A 16,934-nucleotide genomic window follows, 5' to 3' on the forward strand; every position below is an offset into this window, starting at 1 on the left:
GTAATTCCTCCTTTAGCTCTGAGAAGTTTGATGGACTGAAGCCTTCTTCTCTCAACTCGTCGAAGTCATTCTCCATCCAGCTTTGATCCATTGCTGGCAATGAGCTGTGTTCCTTTGGAGGGGGAGATGCACTCTGATTTTTTGAATTTCCAGCTTTTCTGCCCTGCTTTTTCCCCATCTTTGTGGTTTTATCTGCCTTTGGTCTTTGATGCTGGTGACGTACTGATGGGGTTTTGGTATAGGTGTCCTTTCTGTTTGTCAATTTTTCTTCTAACAGTCAGGACCCTCAGCTCTAGGTCTGTTGGAGATTGCTTGAGGTCCACTCCAGACCCTGTTTGCCTGGGTGTCAGCAGCAGAGGCTGCAGAAGATAGAATATTGCTGAACAGCGAGTGCTGCTGTCTGATTTTTGCTCTGGAAGCTTTGTCTCAGAGGTGTACCCCGCCATGTGAGGTGTGAGGTGTCAGTCTGCATCTAGTAGGGGATGTCTCCCAGTTAGACTACTCAGGGGTCAGGGACCCACTTGAGCAGGCAGTCAGTCCATTCTCAGATCTCAACCTCCACAGAGGTTTCTGCTGCTTTTTGTTTAGCTTTGCCCTGTCCCCAGAGGTGGAGTCTACAGAGACAGGCAGGCCTCCTTGAGCTGCAGTGGGATCCACCCAGTTCGCACTTCCCGGAGGCTTTGTTTACCTACTTAAGCCTCAGCAATGGTGGGCGCCCCTACCCCAGCCTCGCTGCTGCCTTGCAGTTAGATCTCAGACTGCTGTGCTAGCAATGAGGGAGGCTCCCTGGTCGTCGGACCCTCCCAACCAGGTGTGGGATATAATCTCCTGGTGTGCCATTTGTTAAGACCCTTGGTAAAGTGCAGTATTAGGGTGGGAGTTACCCGATTTTCAAGGTGTTGTGTGTCCCAGTTTCCCTTGGCTAGGAAAACGGATTCCCTTCTGCCTTGCACTTCCCAGGTGAGGCGATGCCTCACCCTGCTTCAACTCTCACTGATCGGGCTGCACCAGCTGACCAGCACCAATTGTCGGGCACTCACCAGTGAGATGAACCCAGTACCTCAGTTGAAAATGCAGAAATCACCCATCTTCTGTGTCACTCACGCTGGGAGCTGGAGGCTGGAGCTGTTCCTATTTGGCCATCTTCAACCCCATTTCCATTAGCAGCATTTTAAACTATGTTTAAATAATTTCCAATCAGTTATACTTGTGTCATTTTGTTAACATGATATGTGAAAAAGAATAGGTTGACCCAAATAAACTATGGCAATGAAGTTCATTTGGTGTAGGAGAAATAGCCCAGTTTGAATCCCAACGCTCGTCAATAGCTGTTAGGCCATGTAACCTCTCTAAGACTCAGTTTCTTAATCCACACTGAGGTCAGTGTTGCTGTAAAGATTCAATGCAACTGTGTCTATCAAAACCACAACAGATTTTGCATGTAAATGATGATCAGTAAATATTTATTCAATACCCCATTTATAGTCTATGCATGTTAAGGTTTCAGTTAATATTTTGGAATTAGAGATATCATAAGCTGATCACATATTTCACTTTTTCCTATACTTGTTTACTCCTTTGGAGAAAGATGGATTTGATTAGTCAAATTCCGTAAGATCCTTCCTTTCAGCATCAGTCTGTGCTCACTTGTATTAGTAGTAGGTACAGGTGGGGAGGAAGAAGCAGGAAGGAAAAGAGAAAAAATAAATCACAAATTCAACATTTTAAGAAGCAAACTTTATTTTGCGGGATAAAAGATATCAGATACAACAGAGTATGAAATAATTCATTTTAAAACAGCTATTGTAATCTTATTTTATCTACTACCTCTTATTAAAAGTAATGATTTTGGAAAAAATTCATGTTTACACTAGAAAGTTAATAATGTATACGAAAATTAAAGTAGCCCGTCATAATACTATTCAAACATACTTATTACATTGTTTATATTTTCATGACTATTTTAATGAATATACAAAACTGGGATCATATGACTTACACAAATTTGTTTCATGCAGTTAGCACATAATTTTTTGTATACACATTTTTGTTTTACAATGTTTCAATTTTGAATGACCACATAATATGAAAGTTGAACATAATTTTTCACCCTTCATATAATAATAATTTGTGTTTGTTTACACATTTTTGTCCATGGATCTAGTTCCTTCGGCTAGTTGCTATTTGTAGAACCTATGGGTCAAAGCTATTAATTTTTTAGGCATCATGATACATAATCCCAATATTGCCTTCCAGAAAATATGGTGACCATTTATACCCGCACCAATAGTTTGAAAGACTTAAGTTTCATTGCAACTTGACTAATATTACTTTCAAAAAATCTTGGCTAATTTGTAAGTGAAAAAGCTATCTCAGCTATCTCAATTGTTTTCATCTGCAGTTTTATTGATCACTAGTGAAGTAGAACATGCTTCCAAGCACTGACAAAGTATTTCTCTGTGATAAACCTATTCAAGGCCTTTGTCCATTTTTATAGGGTTGCTTTCCTTATCAAACTGTAAGAGCTTTTTAAATGTTACTATATAACTTTTAACTTTTGATATTCTGCTTGTTTGTATTTTTTTGTTTTCTATTGAGAATGTAGTTTATGTTGTTCCTATGTACTAAACAAAATGTTATGTAGTCAAACTATTTTACTTTGCTATCTTTCATTATATTAACCTCCTTACCCCCACAACCCCACACCCCTTGTGTTTTTTTTTTTTTTTTTCAGAGGGAGTCTTGCTCTGTCTCCCAGGCTGGTGTGCAGTGGCATGATCTCGGCTCACTGCAACCTCTGCCTCCCAGGTTCAGGTGATTCTCCTGCCTCAGCCTCCTCCTAGGTAGCTGGGACTACAGACGCACACCACCTCACCCAGCTAATTTTTGTATTTTTAGTAGAGACAGTGTTTTACCATGTTGGCCAGGATGGTCTTGATCTCTTGACCTTATGATCTGCCCACCTTGGCCTCCCAAAGTGCTGGGATTACAGGCGTAAGTCACTGTGCCCGACCCTCCTTCCCATTTTAAAAGAAGTGCTGTTGCTTCCTGTTCACCAAAGGCAGAAATCAGAAGATATTTCAGGATTACATAAATGATGAAGGAAATGTCATTACTCGTAGAGGGATATCTACACGGCACTCTAAGATTGAAGCTGGGGTACGAACCAAGTCTGTATCCTCTGCGCTCTCAGTGTGGAGGACTGTTCTACATGGCAAAGCTTTCACTTCCTATTTTCCTTTCACGGTTCTACAGGAAGGACTTTTGGCTTCCCTGGCAGGCACATTCACATGCTCCTTCGGATTGCGACACCAGTGATATTTGACTGAACATGCTTGTTCTTAGATTAGAAAGTTCCTGGAGTCATCGCATATCCAGCATCAGGAGGTGAAACTATCCAGAGGAGAAAACAAACTTACAAATTGTAGGCATGCCAGAGAATCTGTGATACAAATTAGCAATTATTTTGTCTTAATAAAAATCTTATTTTAAACAAGTAAATGGTTACTTAATGGTAATATATACAAAGTTTAACTTTTTAAACAAGAATTTATTTCAGTATATGGTTTGATTTATGTTTTGCCCTAATCATTTAGTCAATTTCTCTACCAATATTTTCAAATAATTATTTTCTCCTGTGGGATGTGCATGTGTGTGTTTATTCCATGTATCTTTTATTATGTATTATTTTCTTATGTATTTTTGGTTCCTTCCTAGGCCATATACTATTTTTATTCATTTTTTTATTCTTTCATCAGTGTTGTGATATTTTAGCCTTAACCTTTTTTTTTTTTTTTTTTTTTTAATTTCTGGTGAATACAGCCTGTGTTCCTTATTTCCCTTCTTTTACCTGATTTTCTTAGGTCCTGATAGCCACAAGGACTTCATCTCATAAGACATGCTATCAATCACTCCCACAACTTCCCTACTTTGTATTTTCTGGGAATTTTAATCTCCAAATGGTGTCTAAAGGTGTATGAAGGGGAGAATATTAGTTTAATCACCTCAAAATTAGCACCAATACAGAAGAGGAAAGCTGCCTAACTTGCCCTGGTGATCTCTCTAGCCAACTGTCACACTGTGGGAGAATTATCCAGCAACTTGCTTTTTTATTCCGATCTGCCTGACTGCTTTGTTTCAGAAGGTAAATGACTGGATCCATCACCAGCCTTTTTCTGAACCTGATTATTTCAACCTTAGAGTTTTTCTTATAAATTCCTCCAGACACTACCTGTCATCTGTCTAGCAGACAGTTATTAGTGGTCTTAATAGGAATTTTACTACAGAGTTTAGAGAATTGAATGAGGGACTTCTAACCAATCTGGTGGCATTTTATCTCCAAGTCCCACTACTTCTTAAGATTATAATGTTTACGTAGCACAAATATTGAAAGAAGTCACATCTTAACAATTTGTCTTTTCAACACGCTGAGGGTAAACATGCCTTAATTTGGAAATGGCCTTTACAACTTACTGTCTATACAGAAGTGGCCCCCAAAGACGGTTACAGAATTGGCACCAGCTCTTGATAGTCACCAACCAGGTAACTTGTAAGGAATCCTGGTGAAGGTGTTTTCTATTGAGAAAAATATAAAATAACTTATTTCTCTTCTAATGGCATTTTGAGTTATTGGTCTTCATATAAAAATATAAAATCTTTCTGTTAATATCGAAAACAACATAGTGTAAGAGGAAGGTTAGAAGCAGGGGAGGGAATGGTACTCCCCGAACGAAAGTGGTAATAGAATCTCAATTGAGGTTCTATGTCAAACTGCGCATGACCCTTGGCAATAGGTGTGGAATGTACGAGGTGTTTTTTTTTTTTTTTTTTTTTTTTTTTTTTTTTTTTTTTTTTTTTTTTTTTGAGATGGAGTCTTGCTCTGTCGCCCAGGCTGGAGTGCAGTGGCGCGATCTCCGCTCACTGCAACCTCCGCCTCCCTGGTTCATGCCATTCTCAGGCCTCAGCTTCCGGAGTAGCTGGGACTACAGGCACCGCCACCACGCCCGGCTGATGTTTTTGTATTTTTAGTAGAGAGGGGTTTCACCGGTTAGCCAGGATGGTCTCGATCTCCTGACCTCGCGATTCGCCCGCCTCGGCCTCCAAAGGGCTGGGATTACAGGTGTGAGCCACAGCACCCGGCCGAGATGTTTAATTTTCACTGTACAAAATTAAAATCATTAAAATATGTTTTTAGCCTCTGCTATTTGTGCAGCATAAAGACTGAAATCTATTGAAATAGAAAGGTCTTATCATTAAGTAATCAGAGTGCATTGTTGGTGGCTCATTAATCTAAAAGTGAAACTGAGGATTATTAAGTATAATATAATCATGTTTTAAATATAATTGAATTTTATATACACATGTGCTACAATTCACTAAGCTTCTGTTGTGGGAATGAGAGCTGTTCTTTGGAGTTACGTGTTGGCTTTCTTACAGACATAATACCTGGGATCCTTTGTTTTTAAGTTTTTATTTTAATCAAGTGGATTAGAAATTCAAGTTTCTCAAAGCAATCTGAAAAAAAACTTATTTTTTGTCTGACCCAAATATCGATAGTTGATTTGTGCATACCTAATTGTTCAACTTTTTTTTTTTAAATTGACTCAACTTGACTGTGTCTTTCCAAAGCATTCAGTCAGTTTTCCTAGACTTTCTAGTAATTTTCCATATATTATGGTTCTTGTCAATGGAGTCACTAAATAGGAAGAAAGCATTAAATAAATATGCATGCATTCATTTCACATAAATAACTCACAATATTATTATATATTTATATATAATATTACATAAACGCTTGAAAGACGCATTGTTTAGGTAACGAAAACAGACATATGTGTTATTCAGAGGATTCAAACTGTGGACTATGGTGTTTCGAAAAGCTACTCTTTCACTTCAAGAACAAAGCATCTAGGTACACAAAAACAAACAAAAGCATCAAGCCACATGTTCACAAATAGAGAACAAGAAACTAATAGTGTAAGTGTGAACATGCTGGTGGTTTTTCTGTATTTTCTCATTTTATATCCTTACGATGACTTTGTAAGGATATGCTCAAGATTAATCCATTTATCTTTGAAACTTTGAATTATGTAGTTTTCTTTCCGTTTCCTGCACCCCCACACTCGCATCTCAACCCCTCAGTGGCAACTCTAAGAAACTTCAAAATAATGTGTCTGGCTAAAAGCTGAATGATGTCTGTTAAAAGCCTATGCTACTTACAGTAAATAAGAATAATAAAAGAATAGAAATTTAACCTCTGACCTCTTTCAATCGTGAAATGGCTTTTCAGGCTACAATGCCATGAATATTTTCCAAACAGAAGTCAAATAAGTTACAGGTAACAGAGTACATTTAAAACATTACACCTTGCAGCCTTCTTGTATTTTTTTCTTCACATAATATTATGAGCAATAGACATATCTGAAAGAAAGACTCATTGTAGAAATAGTCTTAATTTTTATTTTTTTCACTTTTTCTGTCTTCATTTCATATGATAACCTTCTCAGGAAACTTCACCTCCATCTACGCACTCAGTGTGCCCATATACTATGGAGCCATATGAAGAACTCTCAAACTATCCCGCTTGATTTTAGACACAATTTCGAATAAATCACTATCCAGTAGTTTATGTTTTGTGTTCTTTAAACAGACTAAAATATTCAAATGTGATTCATTCCATTTAAAAGTATTTCTTTTCACCAAAGAAATCAGATTCTTTTTCTGTCCACAAGTTATTGTGACTAAAAAGAATTTCAGTACTTTAGACAGCACCTTTCCAATTTTGAGTCCTGTCAGACCCTGTGCAGACATTACCAGGTTGACAATCCTCCTATTTCCTGCCTCGTTTTATTCTTTCATGTGTGCAGTCTGTTTACCTAGTTTTTTTTTGAAAACAGAATAACTTTAAATCTCCGTGGCCTCATGAGCTTCTGTGTCACATAATTCTATTTATAGCAAACCAGATATTTCCATGTAACTTCATAGTCTATGAAATGTTTTCTTCATAGCCAAGTAAACTCAACACATTCACTTTTGAGATAATATCTAAAAAGAAAATCTTATCTGCTTCAGACTAAAGGAATGGGTTTCATTTAAATGTTTCCTGTTTTCAGTACATCGCCTGAACTATTATTACAAAACTATTATTTTTAACACAAAGTCTGACTCAATTATAAATGAAACTGTTACAACTGAATTTTAGGTCTAGTTACAAAAATATGTAACAAAGTTGAACTACTGAAAAAACAGGGTGATACCATTCTTAGTTGGAAGATTGAAATGTCTTCACATTGGATTATAGGACTTCTGCCATTGAACCAATGAGTTAGTTTAAGACACTGTTCAAATGATTGACAAAATGAAGAAATTGATTTTTTTTTATCAGGTGTAGCACTAAATAAGTTGCAATAATTGTCACAAATATCCATCTACCTTTATATTTTAAATATTACACCCCAAACCATCTACAAAGTTGAAGAGCATGACAGCAGAATGCCAGAATGCTTAGGATAAGAACATTTCCAAAATGCATACAATTTCCACAGAAGCACCTAGCACCAGTTTTTGTACATGGTTAGACGCACACAATGTTAATTACTCTGAGGTCAATTATGAAGAATATATTTTTGAATATATTTTTGCCCAATAGATTGATGTACTTTTAAATCAAACTGGAACTGAAATGTTTTACACAATATATCCTTTATTCTATTCCGTGTTTCCATCTTTAAGGCCTATATTTTCTGGTATTAATAGCTCCAATCTTTTAATTTAGTTTGCAATTGCCTCTTTATTTTCAGTCTCCCTTGATTCATTTGTTTTAAGCTTGTTTCTTGAAAATCGCAAATATGTTTTTGAATTCTAATGTAAGAATTCGATTTGTTCGTATTTAATGTCCCATATAATTGATTTATTTTATACACAATCATTGTTTATTTATATTGTTATTTCCTCTTTCCTTATTATCCTTATTGTTGTTATTTTGAGACAGAGTTTCACTCTGCCACCCGGGCTGGATTGCAGTAGCACAATCACAACTTCCTGCAACTTGGACCTCCTGGGCTCAAGCAATCCTCCCACCTCAGCCCGCTGAGTAGATGAGGCTATAGTCTCGCACCACCACACCCAGTTAATTTTTTTGTGTGTGGAGATGGAGTTTCACTATGTTGTCCAGGCTGGTCTTGAACTCCTGGGCTCCAGCAATCCTCCCCGACTGGCCTGCCAAGTGCTGGGGTTACAGGCATGAGCCACTACGCCCTGCTCTTTCTTTATTTTTGTTGGTTTGATAAAGAAAACCCACTACAAACGTCTACTCAATTTATTGATAATTTCACTTTCTATCCTCTCATGCAGAGCTTCAACTATAGTATGAAGATAAAAACCATTTTCTCTACTAAGACCCACAGTCCTCCTACCCACCTGAATTTGATGATGACTTTGCAATACATTGATTTCCACCATGTCTTTCTTGATGTTCCCATGGTAGCAGTAGACTTTCCCTGGTTCACCTCACATTTCCTATCCCTGTGTTTGCTAAGATACATAAAATTCTCCTTTATTTCCTGCATTTCATCTCCTAGCTCCCTTACACTCAGGTCAGGCCACCAAACAGTCCTTAGCCAATAAAATGCAAGAAGTCATGTTAGGTTTTTCTAGACTGAGGCAGTGAAAAGTCTTTGTGGAATTCTGGAACCTCCATCTTCCTCTCCCAGAAAAATCAAGGATCAAGGAGAAGCACTTGTCTTAAGATGGTACAGCCACAACATTTAAGCAGCTTGAAATTTGAGTGGACTACGAAGGTCGGCTGTTTAGGAGATTTGCCCAACATAAAGAGGATTTGTATAGCAAGTGAGAAGTGAGTTTTAGTATAGAAAGCCACAGAAATCTGGGGGCTAAGAGTTACCAAAATATAGCTTATTCTATCCTTCCCTTTCAAAAGTCCTAGTTACCATTTGCATTATATATTCTCATCAATATCCATGCGACAATGTTAACTGTATTTCCTTTCTGCGTTTATCTTCCCCTATCTTGAGCTCTTTATAATGGTCTATTTGGTGATTGGTTAATATCTTTTCTCAATTCTTTTTCTAATGGGGTAAATGCATGATATGCATTCTAAACTCTCTTTTATATTTTATTTAGGCATATACTAGCTCAGTTTGATAGCTTGATCTATAATTCTTTTTTTTTTTTTTTTTTTTCCGGAGTCATGCTGTGTCATCCAGGCTGGAGTGCCGCGATCTCAGCTCACTACTGCAACTTCCGTCTCCTGGGTTCAAGCGATTCTCCTTCCTAAGCCTCCTGAGTAGCTTGGATTACAGGTGCCCACCACCACACCTGGCTAATTTTTGTGTTTTTAGTAGAAACGGGGTTTCACCAAGTTGGCCAGGCTGGTCTCAAACTCCTGACCTCAGGTGATGTGCCTGCCTCGGCCTCCCAAAGTGCTGGGATTACAGGCATGAGTCACCACCCTTTGGTTTTTGATCTATAATCCTTAAGTTGCAGTTATTTGTGTCATTCACTTATAGATATTATCCTACTGTCTTCTGTCCAACATTCTTGCAGAGACATATGTCAGGCCAGTTTCACATTTTCTACTTTGGTGTAACAGGTGAGTTTAATCTTGAAGCTTATTTGGTTTCCACTTGATATTTAGCATTGGAGACCTTTATGGAGAATATGTGTGCATGTTTTGTTATTGACCCAGGTTGGAAATCAGTGTGTCCTCTGAAATTTCAGGTTCAGGTTCTTCAACTCTAGAGGCGTTCCTTCTATAATATTTGTGGCAGACAGCTTCTAAGATGGTTGCCAATAATCTCCACCTCCTAGTATTCCCACTCCTGTAGAGTCCCCTCAAATGTTATACCAAGATTGAAGTGTTGCAGCAGACAGTAGAAGAGATGGCAAGTCACTCCCAAGATTCAGGTATGAGACGTTGGCTTCTATCTTGAGCATTCTTGCTCACTCACTTTCATTCTCTTTCTTAAATCACTTGCTCTGAGGACACCCCTGCTATGGGCTGTTTTATTTAAAACAACCCATATGGTAAGTCTTTTCCCAGCAGCCACATGAGTTAGCTGAAAGCGGATGTGTTAGCAACAGTCAAGTTCAGAGATTACAGTGTCAGCTGAGAGTTTGACTGCAATCCCACGTGAGACCCTGAGCCAGAAACACACCACTAACCCTCTCTGGGATTCCTGATCCATCAAAACTATGAGATAATATCAGTATAGTGTTTTACGCCACTTTGTTTTAGGATAATTTGTTACAGAGATCGATATTTAATGTAATATTATTCATATATTTATTCCCCTTTGGCTATTTGTTTTTTTTTTCTTCTAGAAGTTCTGTTAATCACCTGCTTGACTTCTTAAATATATCCTCCCAAAGGTATTTTCGTTCCCCTCATGATTTTCATCTCCATAATATTTTCATTCTGGACTTTAAAATATTTTTATATCTGATCTTCCAGTCAAATAATTCAAGCTTCAAAGGTGATTGACCTCTCTTGCTATTTATCTACTGAACTGATTAATTGGAATATCATGATTTTAATTCCTATGGCTCATTATTAATAGTTAAGAAGTAGTCTGTTTCTAGGGAAGGTAGAACACCCGGGGGAGTTCTACTTTCCCAAGACAGGAGACAAGGAAGACTCAACTGGGGTGTTCAGCTCCTTCTTCGGCTTTTGAGAGTCAGATCAATAATGTGAGACCAATGGAGATCTTCCTATGGATCTCCACACATCTCAGAAATCAGATCCCAGGTCATTCTCAAGTTACCCTACTTTTCAGTTTTTGTCCCCAAACTAATATACTACTGTCTAGGGTCTTAAATAGCCAACAGGTAAGAGTCCCCTCACCCCTTCTCTATGTCAGAGCCCCAGAAGAACCCAAGCCTGCACTTTCTCTATTTCATGTAGAGTACAATGCTTTTTAGCCCAGTAGACGCAAAAAGCTTGGAGTTGGAAATGGGCAGAAAAGAAGTCACTGTAGATTATCATTTGCATAGTCAAATTTCAGAGAAAAAACGTATTTTACTATTGAATCTTCAGTCTTAGAAAGTTATGGCCAGGCACAATGGCTCCTGCCTGTAATCCCAGCACTTTGGGAGACCGAGGTGGGCAGATCACGAGGTCAGAGATTGAGACCATCCTGGCCAACATGGTGAAACCCCATGTCTACTAAAAATACAAAAAATTAGCCGGGCGTGGTGGCCGGCGCCTGTAGTCCCAGCTGCTCGGGAGGCTGAAGTAAGAGAATGGCGTGAACCCGGGAAGTAGAGCTGGCAGTGAGCTGAGATTGTGCCACTGCGCTCCAGCCTGGGCGACAGAGTGAGGCTCCATCTCAAAAAAAAAAAAAAAAAAAAAAAAAAAAGAAAGTTATAATATATGTAAAATATTGTTCAATAAAAGACACTAGTGTATTGGGATCATACAGTCACTTCCTGGAAATAAAACAGGCTATTTCCTGCTGAAAGTAACTGAGTTAAGGAGACTGGAATCAGAATTTTAATGGTTTTTCAAAACCTGTAATATATGTGGGGTAAATATATTCTTGCATTTTAAATGATATGGAATCATACTCAATCTGGGACCTTTTCATCTCAATAAGATCTTTTAGCTGTTTTTAAAAATTAAGTGCTACAGTACATTAGGCATAACATGAGATATTTACAAAAATTTTCTTCAATTCTTCAAAATCCTAACATTTCACTTATAATTGTTCCCATTTAGAGATTTGGAGAATGAGAAGCTATTGGTTAAATATATGTGTTCTAAATACAAAATAACAGGTTATTTAACTTTCTCAGTCCTGGTTTTTTCATATTTAGATGAAGTTGAGAATCATGTCTATTTCTAGGATTGTGGTGAAATTTCAAAGTAGGGGCTCAGGAAATCAAAGTTGCCCTGATGGTTAAAGAGAAGTATTATTTTGAAGCAGAGAATAGACACGAATTGATTTTTAGTCATGACGTGAGCGTGCTGGGGAGCATAGGGTGAGGGGTATGGTTTGCGTTAAGGCAGTATGTCCAGTGTCCTTTGGAACGCTCTTCAAAAGCTTGAGAGAAATAAGAGGAGGCTTCTAATGCCTCAGAAATAAGGTCTACATTGCTATATTCGCATGCATATTTTAGCCACCCTGAGTGTAAAAGTCCTCCAAAATCAAGATGATGAAGCAGCGTTTTGCTCCAAAGCACCCTTTTTCTTCTAATCACTTAAAATCCAGCTCAAGAATCTACCAAATCCTGAATAACTATGTGAGAGATCTAATCTTTCTCCCATGTTGTTATAAATCACAGAAAACAATGTTCAGTTTCAGGCCCACAGAGTTTCAAGTGCAAAGTACACAAAGAGCATTTTAACAGTCACATACCACCAAATAAAAGTATGGCCATAACGGTACTCAAACGTGTCAATAAAGGAAATAAACCAGGATGTCTGTAGACGCAGAGGTCTTACAAATCGGGAGCTCTCACAGGTGACTGCTTGGCCCACTTCTAAAGCCACCCCAGCTGAAACAAAGGTGCCAGACCCCTTGCTGCTACAGAACTCCTTTCATCTGCCACTGGGCAAACATAATAATAATAACAGTAATAATAATAATAATAAATAAGTTGCTTCTAGCTACAAATATCTCAACTATTTCTCTTTGAGAGAGGCAGTCATACCTTTATAAGGGTGACAAGGTGATCGATTGGTCTTTGTGGGGAAGTTGGAAAACTTCCAGACAGCAAAGTGCTCACATATTAAATTCAGTGGCAGGGGACAGTTGAGGAAGGCAGAATTATTTCTCCATGAAAGAACATAGATGACACTAGTATGTCATTTTGAAGGTGCTGACGTCTAAGTAAATCCAAGCTGCTACAGGTCAGAAGTCATGAGAAAATCCCAAATTATTCATCTCAGCTGTGACAGTCCAAAATGACACCCAGAAAAGTGTGAGGCCAATGTTCGAGGAGAGGAAAATTTTTATCTGAAGGCTTAGAATCAGCTCGTGCTTTTGGAAATTCTTGGCCTCGCCATTTCCGATATTTTCCACTCTGCCCTTTTTTCCTCAGCCCTACTTATCAATAATATTCCAGTGTCATAATTTTTACTATTTATTTTCAATATAGAGTTTTCTTAAAAGTGATTTTGAGTCCATAAAAGAGAAAGCCTTTACATTTGCAATGAAAACAGTAAGTCAAGTAAATAATTATTATGTCTTCATGATTGAGCCTTCTCTCCACTGAAAACTCTTAACATATTTTCTACAGGCAGAAATTGAGAAGTGACTATGTAGTACACTATTCAGACCTTCTTTAAATATTGTTATTCAAAAATGTAAAGCTAAAACAATTCAACTAATTAATGTCCCTAAAAAAATCTGCTTCTGTGGGACATTTCCTCCAGGCTTCTTGAGGAGTTATTTAAATAGGCTCACCAAAGAGTTCACTGTCTGGAGAATCATTCAGGCAGAAAAAGAGGGAAGTGATTCATGTATTATAAAAATGTTTCCTTTTCCTTAATGCCTTTTAGATTTTTGTTAAATTTTGTGCTCTGAATTCTTTTAGACCCGCTCAGCTCTCAAATGTTCATGACAGTATAAATCTTTTCCTTAACCATTGACTCACAGGGCAGTGATTCAAGGTTTTTACATGTTTGGAGGGGAAGGGTGGTGGTGTCTGTGTGTGTGTCTATTCTTAGTCAATTTAGTAGTAAAGATGAGTTAAAAAGTTGGTTTCATAGAAACTATTGAGTACTTGCTATATCTTATATTGCTTTATGTGCTTTACATATAGATATTAATTTGGTCTCCATTGCACTGGGTGAGGAAGGTAACGTGATCTCCATTTTAGAAATGTGGAAAGTGAGGCACTAAAAGGTTGAATAAATTTTCCTAAATTAGGAACTAATAAGTGATATAGCTGGGAATTGAACCCAGAGCAGTTGGCTCCAGAGTTCACTCTTTTCACTACCTGGTTGTTGAGCCTTAAAACATTTACACTGTATTCTTTTGGACTCCTTCAATGAGACACGATTGCTAATTCAGGAGCTGTCTCCACATTACATTGGTTTCCTGATTTATTATACAGATGGGGGTGAATGCTTGTTCATCATGAACGCTGAATCGGCTTGGTTCCTTTAACCTAAAAAGGGTTGTCTTTATCCTGAAAAAAGAAGATTTATTTTGAGACAAAATTTCCAAACAGAAAAGGAATTGAAACGTAGCACATATTATTATTAGTAGTAGTAGTAGTATTTTATTCTATTTATTTTTTTGAGATAGAGTCTTGTTCTGTCACCCAGGCTGGAGTGCAGTGGCACGATCTTGGCTCACTGCAAGCTCCACTTCCTGGGTTCAAGTCATTCTCCTGCCTCAGCCTCCTGAGTAGCTGGGATTACAGGCACCCGCCACCATGCCCGGCTAATTTTTTCTATTTTTAGTGGAGACGGGGTTTCACCGTGTTAACCAGGATGGTCTCGATCTCCTGACCTCATGATCCATCCGTCTCGGCCTCCCCAAGTGCTAGGATTACAGGCGTGAGCCACCACGCCCGGCTGAAACTTAGCACATATTATAAACACCTAAACAAAAAAGGAGGAAGATGGTGTGACAAGAGGCACGGCAGTTGCCCCATCACGAGTCCTATCTACTTGAATCTGTGTGGGCTGTGACTGATGGAGCCCAGTGGGGTCACGAGGCTCTCCAAACACCCTTTCAGGAGGATCCCTTGGTAACTCTGCTTCCATGCTATGAGGCCTCAGCAACACAGAAGAGCCACATGCAGATGCTCTGGTGCACAGTCTCTGCTGAGCATGGCCTTGGATTCATCCCAGCCCAGGTGCCAGACATATGGGTGAGGAAGCTTCCACGTGATTTCAAGTCACTGCCATTCCAATGAAGTCCAGCAGAGGCCCTAGATATCATGGAGCAGAGACAAGACATCTCACTGAATCCTGTCGGAATTCCTGAACTACAAGATCTTCGAGGAAAATAGCATGATTGTAATTATTTGAACAAGGTCTGAGGTGCTTTATTTATGCAGTCGTGGTAAATGAAATTGAATTGGGGATCTAGAAATGAAGTACCGCCAAAACAAAACCTAAAACAGGTGGAATTCGTTTTTAGGATTATGTGTCAGGCAGATGTCCAAAAAGCCTTGTAGTAGGCTAAAGAGTTTCTCTTCAAAAGATGTCCACATCACCACCCAGGAAACTGTGAATGTTATCTTTTTTAAGGTTCTTTCCAACTGTGTTCAACATATTTTGTGATGGGGAGATTTTCCTGGATTATCCAGGTGGGCCTTAAATGTGATCACAAATGTCCTTATAAGGTAAAGGCGGAGGGAGATTTGACCACACCCAAAGAGAAGACAAAGTAAAAACAGAGGCAGAGATTGGAGTAATTCAGCTACCAGAGGCTGGGAGAAGCGAGGAACAGATTTTGCCCTAGAATTTTTCAGAGGGATTGGGAGGCTGAGGCAGGTGGATCATTTGAGGTCAGGAGTTCAAGACCAGCCTGGCCAACATGGTGAAACCCCGTCTCTACTAAAAATACATAAAACTAGCCGGGTGTGGTGGTGGGCACCTGTAATCCCAGCTACTTGGGAGGCTGAGGCAGTAGAATCACTTGAACCCAGGAGGCGGAGCTTGCATTGAGCCGAGATGGCATCACTGCACTCCACCGTGGGCAACAGAGCAAGATTCCATCTCCAAAAAAAAAAAGGAATTTTCAGAGGGAGCATGACCCTGCCAATAACTTGACTTTCCCCAATGAAACTGATTTTTGACCTGTCCTCCAGAACTGTGACAGAATAAATTTCTATTGGTTTAAACTACCCAGCTTGTGGTACTTTATTGTAGCTTCCACAGAAAAGTAACACAGCCCTCAAAAAGGGAGTCAGTGAAAGAGACTGAGAAGATTGTTATTGGAAGCTAGAGGAAGGAAACTTGTATGTACAGTAGTAGAAAACTTGTCAACACAGTTACCACCAGTAACACAGAAAATAAGAAATATGCTAATGAACGTAATCAAGGTAAGGAGGTTTTTGGAAGAGGAACTGGAGGTGCATGTGGCTTCTTCTAGCCAGCTATAGTAGAATGTGAGAGCAGGGAGAGATTAACGAAAAAGTAAACTCTTCCTTTTCAAGAACAAGTATCAAGGGTTTAGGAAAGTCTTTCCTGATAGAAAAGGCGTATCAATTAAGAAAGAGTCGGGGCTGGGCACAGTGGCTCACGCTTGTAATCCCAACACTTTGGGAGGCTGAGGCAGGTGGATCGTGAGGTCAGGAGATCGAGACAATCCTGGCTAACATGGTGAAACCCCGTCTCTACTAAAAAAATACAAAAAGATGGGAAGGCACCAAGATGGCGGAATAGGAACAGCTCCAGCCTCCAGCTCCCAGCATGAGCGACACTGAAGACAGGTGATTTCTGCATTTTCAACTGATGTACTGGGTTCATCTCACTGGGGCATGTTAATCAATCAGTGCAGGACAGTGGGTACAGCCCAATGAGCGAGAGCCGAAGTAGGGCGAGCCATGCCCTCACCCGGGAAGTGCAAGGGGGAAGGGAATTCCTTTTCCTAGCCAAGGGAAAACTTCACACACAACACCTGGAAAATTGGGTCACTCCCACCCTAATGATGCACTTTACCAAGGGTCTTAGCAAATGGCACACCATGAGATTATATCCTGTGCCTGGTTCGGAGGGTCCCACACCCACCGAGCCTCTCCCGTTATTAGCACAGCAGTCTGAGATCTAACTGCAGGGCAGCAGCGAGGCTGGGGGAGGGACGCCCGCCATTGTTGAGGCTTAAGTAGGTAAACAAAGAGGCTGGAAAACTCGAAGGGGGTGGAGCCCACCACAGCTCAAGGCCTGCCTGCCTCTGTAGACTCTGCCTCTGGGTACAGGGCATAGCTAAACAAAAAGCGGCAGAAACCTCTGCAAA

This window comes from Rhinopithecus bieti, unplaced genomic scaffold, assembly GCF_001698545.2.
Source record: "Rhinopithecus bieti isolate Rb0 unplaced genomic scaffold, ASM169854v2 scaffold_9996, whole genome shotgun sequence".
NCBI classification, from domain to species: Eukaryota; Metazoa; Chordata; class Mammalia; order Primates; family Cercopithecidae; genus Rhinopithecus; species Rhinopithecus bieti.